Genomic DNA, 7,575 nt, shown 5'->3' on the forward strand with positions numbered 1-7,575 from the left:
TTCCCTTTTTCTTAAATGGTCCAATGTAAGTGAGAAGTACTCCCTTTGTTCCCAAATATTTGTCTTTCTAGGCATTTCAATGTATGTAGACATATTTTAAAGTGTAGATTCACTCATTTTGCTTCGTATGTAGTCACTTGTTGAAATCTCTAGAAAGACAAATATTTGGGAACGGAGGGAGTATGAGTGATAGTTCCATAAGTTTAATCTGCTTTAAGTTGTAATGTATTCCGTGCTTGTTGTAACTAGGTTATATTTGGACAACCTTGCATATGTATAATGCAGCGTCTGAACAGCTAATCTGCTTTCAGCTTTAATGGATTTCCCTACTTGCTGTCACTGATAAGCAACGTTCTCAGTTACATGTGAACCTGTCCTAGCCATTTTACAGAAAAAGCCAGCAGAAGGGGCACCTGCCTACCTGGCACCACAGAGGGTTGCCTCAGGCAGCGCGCCATGGGCGCGCCCCAGCCCCTAGTTACACTAGTTATAGTCATGAAATCAATCATGTGGTACTTCAGATGTCAGCGAACCCGCCATCTTTGACTTCATCTACCCACTCGACCTGAGAATAATCCGTGCATTTCAGCAAGTCCGTCAGGCCGGTGAGGTCTTCTAGATAGGTTGGTTCATTGATCGCCTGCATCACAAAATCCAGCCCTCTACTCCTGTATTCAGACAATACCTGCCATTTGTTTTGCACGAGATCAAGCGAATGAATACTACGGGTTTCAGCAAAGTTTAGAAAACATTGTTTTGAATCATAGGACTATAAGAGTTTGCTTACCGCGTTAGAACATGCAACACATCTGCTTGAGGCATAGCCCAAGAGGGTTAATGAGTTGTACTGCGATATTGATCCCCGTATCTGGTGCGGCAACAGACCAAACGGACACTCACTGGTCGCGCCAGCAGTATCTCCTGGCGCATGTATCCTGCAGAAGATGGGAATCAACTATCAGTTCACCTTGCTTTCTCATCATGAATGTATATGTCATCTTACATAAAAACCATATAGTACACGAGTTCATGCTGTTCCAACTTCCAAGCGTTCAGCTGCTTACCCATCTGGATGATTTAAGATTCTTGTGAAGAGCTCTGTAGCATGGCCAGATGCAATGGAGGCCAGTCCAGGTCGTGTTACTGTGCACTGTTGGTCCAGTGTTCGGTTGGAGACCGACTGCATCAAAAGATCATAAAAACATGGGATAAGTATATTTTTCGTCCCTCAATTCTTTCAAGAATATAGAAATAGTCCCTCAACTTTAAAACCAGCAAAAGTTAGTCGCTCAACTTCTTAAACCCGATAACTTTAGTCCCTAATACCGCTTTAGATGATTTAACTGATGATGTAGCATGGTTTTGACTGGTTCGAATGGTTTCGTTGATGAAGTGGAGGCTGCCGGTCACGGGACGCTGAAAACATGTTCACCAGCACCGGCCGGTCTGCTACTACTCTGGCCGAGCTCTCTCTGAGCACGCCGAGCAGCCATGCCCAGCTGGCTGTAGCCCCGCTTGCTGGTCGAGCTGCACTCCGCCGTCCGATGGTTGCCGCATCTACCGAGTTACCACTTGTCGTGTCCGCTGCGCATTGGTACTGCTTGCTGCGCGCATCGCTAGCACACTAACACTGCCAACCACAGGCCTGCTCACCATGGGCGTCACCGCTTCATGCTGATGCGTGTTGCCGCCGCAGCCTGTGCTAACCGGTTCACTCGCTGAGTTGACAGAGGAGCTGCATGGTCCCCTTCGCCACTTATGCCACTGCCTAGCTAGCGCACAAGCAGAGCAGCAGCACCGCCCGTCCGTCCGTGCTGCGTGCTCCGGCGGTGGCAGTTCTGGTGGCGCTGGAGCTCCTTCCACGCGAGATCAGCAGCTCGACGGTGCGTGCGCTACGAACGTGCAGCACGCACTGTGGCGAGCTATGGAACCTCCACAAGGCCACTCCTCGAGCGCCGCGACTTCGCACATTGACATTGCCGTCATGCGTGTTGTACTGCTGCTGCAGCCCCAGCGTCAGCGACACGCCACCTGTGTCGCCGCCGAAGCCCCTGTTAGCAGTAATCTTGATTAGACTATTAATTAATGTATGCGTGGCTGTTAGTTGCGTAGCTGGGTCATGGAGATATTCCAGGTAGTAGTTGCTGGGCATGCGTTTCTGTTGGGGCTCGCCGCGTCGTGCGCACGTTGGAGCGCATCGTGGGCGTCGGCCAGAGCAAACGGATCACGCATGCACCAGAGAGAGGTGGGCAGCGTCGTGTGTGTACCTGTGTTAGCCCGGATATAAATACCCCCGTGTACTGCTTGTTGATGCATCGGTGTGAGTCGTGATGTAGTCTGTGTGCTGAATATAAAGGAGGCGTTTGGGCGCCGGGGCGTAGAAAAAGTGCTCCATCCATCAGAGAGAGAGAGCGCGGTTCCAACAGCCCCTGCCCATCGTATGCGTCAAAGTCGATCGAGGTGGTGGTGGTCCATGATGCCGATGCTCTCCATCCGCGCCGGGGTGCCGAAGACGTTGACAATGGAGGCGAGCAAGCTGGAGTCGTGCACATGCAGCCGCGCCCGTGTCGGCTTCCTGTCATTGGCCCCGGCATGCTCACCTTCGTCTACAGCAGCAGTACGGCCACCCTGGCATGGCAACCAGCCGTCGGTCGTCATTGGAGACAAGATGTAGATCATGCATGTGAGTTATTTGATGAAATGCATGTGCTACGGGCACATAGGGTGGTAGCAAGGAGACCACTACTGTCATGGCCGAGACACAGGTGACGCATCACGGCATGTTGTTCACAGGTAGAATACGCGCATGGTGCTGGCATTTTCGCCGTGGACGAGGTCAAGGGTGGCAGCCAATACGGAGTTGGTACCTTCGCTTAGATGAAAGGTAGAGGAGGTGGGGCCCACACTAGTCAGCTCGAGTCAAAACCATTCCACGTCAGCAGGAAACCACTTGAAGTGGCAATAGGGACTAATCTTATCCGGTTTTAAAAGTTGAGGGACTAAATTTTGCTGGTTGTAAAGTTGAGGGACTATTTCTATACTCTTGAAAGAGTTAAAGGACGAAAAATATACTTTTCCCTAAAAACATCTTATATCATGGTTGTACGTAGTAGATTGCATATTGAGGAAATAAGTGTGATTCAAAAATCTCTGGGAACAAAGGTTACATCAACTGGAGCAATAACGTCGTTGCAGAAGTAACAGCCCAGTCTTTGACGGCCAAGAACATCTTCTGCAGACAGCTTAGTCGTCGCAGCAGACACATTTGGACTTTCAGAATTTGTTCCTGGACCAGCTCCATGTCGCATGGCAAGGTAGCTATCAAATCCTAGGGCTGCAGTAATAGCAATCTGCAGTTTGACATGAGGCATTGGACTTAGAACTTCCAATGTGTAAATTATTCAAGAATATGGACAGGAGTTTACCTTGTTTTCATTTGCACAGAGAAGCGTTGGAAGCCACCTACTTTCCCTTGTGTCAGTCAACAAGAACACAGCATCATGGGTCGCTACTAACTTCTGGAGACGCTTGCAATTATCAAGCACACCAGCTGCTTCTTTAGATGATACTGGATGCCCTGGCATCGGTATTTCCATTTGAACTCCTTCAGCCTCCTACAAGGCAGAAATTGAGATGAAAATGTTCTAAAAAAGTTGAAGTACTGTCTTGAGAGGAAGTGAAGACACACCACTGACGAACACCTCTCTTTTAGATTCCTGCATATCGCTGTTGCTTTCGGGACATCACGGTCACCATATGTGTAAAGTGATTGCCTTGCCAAATTTGACACACCAACACGACCACTGTCAACCACTGTCAGCTTCCGAACACCATAATCCTGACAAGTTGGTATCCAGCATGATTAACAAGATACTCTGTGAGTATACTCTATAGTTCAACATAAAAGTAGCATCAACCATAACACTAACCATAAGAATGCGAGCTACGTCACACCCAAGAGTTCCAGCACCTAAAATTAGACATCGGACACTAGACAACTTCCCAGAATTTACAGGGAAGCTGGCAGGCAATGCCAAACAAGTGTCCGGCTTAATCAAATTATTAGAAACACCTGTAAGGTCCTTCAAATATGTTGGTTGGTTGATTGCTTTCATAATAAAATCCAATCCTTCTCTTCTATATTCAGAAATTACCTGAAATGTTTAGGAAGGAGAAACATCAGAGAATATACAGAACTCTTCTAATATAGTGTTAGGTGTGCTATAATCTGGAACATCAAATCAACAAAATCTTATAACATAGTGCCTTGTGTCCTATAATATACTTACACCATTAGAACATGCAGCACAATCGTTTGAGGAATTGCCTATCACAGTTGATAAAGCACACTCTGGGAGTGGTACTTGCATCTGATGCGGCAATAAACCAAGCGGATGTTCAGTGTCCATACCAGCAATATCTCCTGGAGCATGTATCCTGCAAGAGGTATGAATTATGATACAATCCTTGAGGCACGATGTACATGGATTGTAAGTTTCCTTTACTTTTAGGGTTGAGGCGCCTATTTACATGGGCTCTTCGGGAACGTAGCACAGGACCCTTCCTTTCCAGTCCAATTAAATTAAATATCAAAACGTGCAAGCAATCAGATCTGGATCTCAAGCACTCAAATTTTCATTCAAGAACACTTTGAAAAAAAAGTTCCAACTCATGACATTAAAATTTCAACTCGAAAGAGGCAAAACAAAACAGGCACTGGAACATGGCAACTTGCTCCTCAGGAAAATATTTGGTGCAGGACCTCTACCAGCGTTTAAACACGAAGGAAAGCAAAAGGGACATCAATAAGATGGTCACAGTCCGAGAGAGGAAGACGAGGGATGTCAATCAAGTCAAATGCATCAAGGACAAAGCAGATCGGCTTCTGGTGAAGGACGAGGAGATCAAGCATAAATGGCAAGAACGAGAGGTCTACCACTGAACTGGATGACTCCTTTGATGATACCAACAAGCGTTTTGTGAGACGAATCCACGAGTCTAAGGGAGGCTTTAAAAGGGATGAAAGGAGGCAAGGGGATGGGCCCTGATTGTATCCCCATTGAGGTGTGGAGAGGCCTTGGAGACAGCGATACTATGGCTAACTAAGTTTTTTCAACCTCATTTTTCAGGAAAACAACATGCCCGAAGAATGGAGGTAGAGTATACTAATTATGTGGGATTAAGCTGATTACCCATACAATGAAGCTATGGGAGAATTTTGAGCGCCACTTAAGAATGACAACCGTGACCATTAATCAGTTGGTTTCATGTCTGGGAGGTCGACCATGGAAGTCATTTTCTTGGTACGACAACTTATGCAGAGATACAACCAGCAAAAGAAGGACCTACATATGGTGTTCATTGACTTGAAGAAGGCCTACAATAAGATACTGTGGAATGTCATGTGGTGGGCATACAAAGTCCTAACAAAGTACATTGCCCTCATCAAGGACATGTACGATAATACTGTGACAAGTGTTCGAGCAAGTGATGTCGACACTGATGACTTTCTGATTAAAATAGGACTACATGAAGGGTCAACTTTGAGCCCGGCACAAGGGATATACAAGGAGATATCCCATGGTGTATGCTCTTTGCAGATAATTTGGTGCTAGTCGACGATAGTCAAACAGGGGTTAATAGAAAGTTAAGAGTTGTGGAGACAGACTTTGGAATCGAAACGTTTAGGCTTAGTAGAACTAAAACCGAGTACACGAGGTGCGGTTTCGATACTACTAGGCACGAGGAGAAGGTTAGCCATGATGGGCACGTGGTACCTCAGAAGTACACCTTTCGATATTTTGGATCAATGTTGCATAAGGATGGTGATATCGATGAAGATGTGAGCCATCGAATCAAAGCTAGATGGATGAAGTGGCGCCAAGCTTATGGCGTCCTCTTTGACAAGAGAATGCCACAAAAACTAAAAGGTAGGTTAAGCTGATTGACCCAGGATTTTGTGTGGCACTGAATGTTGCCAGCTAAAAGGCGATATGTCCAACAGTTAGGTGTATGGTAGGAGTTGGGACCCTACCGGGTCTAGGGCGTAGGTTGTAGGGGAAGGAGGGGGCTGGACATGGCAAAGCTCGCGGTCGCCGGCGGCAAGGCGCCGTCGTGCGCGAGAGGGAGAGGCGGCGGCGGCGCAAGAGGCGACTAGGGTTAGGTCTCCCGGCTCCCTAAGGGAAGCCGAGCAAATAATGATTGCTTCTTTGCTTGATTAGATTGATACATCTCCTCTCCTTATATAGAGAGGTTTACTTGACTCCTAAGCAAACGATAAGATAATCGGGCTAAGCCCCTAATAAAGATAAGATAACTTGGGCCACGACCCACTGGGCTAAGCCCCTAATATGACGGTCATAACACTTCTCCCCGCCTGCACAAACAGCTCGTCCTCGAGCTGTAAGGTGGGGAAGCGCTTGATGAACTCCTCAAGGTGATCAACTAGCGTCAAACACCTTCGCGACAGCTGGGGCGGTCAGGTCGGCGGCGACGGCGTCCTCCTCAATGTAGTCTGCAGCCTCCAGGTAGAAGAGTCGCGGGCAGACATGGCCGGGCGTGTAGGGCTCGTCGTAGTTGAAGCACAACCCTTGGCGGCGACGCTCGAGTAGCTCGGCCAAGGTGAGCCGGCGGAACGGGCGCGCCGCGATCGCGGCGAGGGGTGCCGCGGAAGCCTGAGCAGGCCGACCCTGCGCGGGAACATCTGGTCCGGGTAGCGGCCCAGTGGCCCGAGATGGTGATGCCTGCTGCATGGCCACCGCGCGGCGCTCGAACGCGCGGGCGTAATACATGGCTGTTTGGAGGTCCTGGGGTCCCTGCAGCTCGACGTCCACGCGGATATGATCTGGCAGACCGCCGACAAAGAGTTCGGCCCGCTGGTGAGCCGTCATGCCGGACGTGTGGCACGCCAGGGCCTGAAAGCGTTCGGTGTAGTCTTGCACCGTAGAGGTGAAGGGAAGGCGGCCCAACTCGGCCAGGTGGCTCCCGCGGATCGGCGGCCCAAAACGAAGGAGGCACAGCTCATGGAAGCGCTCCCACGGGGGCATGCCGCCCTCGTCCTGCTCGAGGGCGTAGTACCATGTCTGGGCTGCACCGTGGAGGTGGTAGGATGCCAGCCAAGTGCGCTCCGACGCGAGCGTGCGCTGCCCATGGAAAAACTGGTTGCACTGGTTGAGCCAGTTAAGCGGGTCCTCCGTGCCGTCAGAAGTGGCTAAGTCGATCTTGGCGAACCGTGGTGGCGTCTGGGTCGGCGCGCCGTGGCCGACCGGCTCGGCAGTGCGGAGCAATGATGATGACGGCGCCCGGTCAACGGTGGGAAGGCCGTCGTAGGCCCCCGCGGAGCCGGACGAGGCCCCAGACTGCAGTGTGGGTACCGATGGGTGCCCAGCCTCCGTGTAAACTGGCGGTGGCAGAATCGGGGACGATGACGGCGGAAACTGGACCTGCTGGATCGGGAGGCCCCCCGGTGTGGACTGGCCCAGTCCCGAGCTGGGCGGCGGCGGTGGAGGCTGGACCGGCGCGGCTGGGGCCGGCGCGGGCCAGTACGGCCACTGCGGCGCTGGGACGGGCGCGGGA

The 7,575-nt window shown here is 50.2% G+C and overlaps 1 pseudogene; it reads right to left on the reverse strand.

The window, feature by feature from the left end:
- Window positions 1-213: 213 nt before the first annotated feature.
- The window catches only part of LOC119367850, a 29,427-nt pseudogene continuing 22,065 nt past the window's right edge, over window positions 214-7,575 (reverse strand).

This window comes from Triticum dicoccoides, chromosome 2B, assembly GCF_002162155.2.
Source record: "Triticum dicoccoides isolate Atlit2015 ecotype Zavitan chromosome 2B, WEW_v2.0, whole genome shotgun sequence".
In the NCBI taxonomy this organism is placed as follows: domain Eukaryota; kingdom Viridiplantae; phylum Streptophyta; class Magnoliopsida; order Poales; family Poaceae; genus Triticum; species Triticum dicoccoides.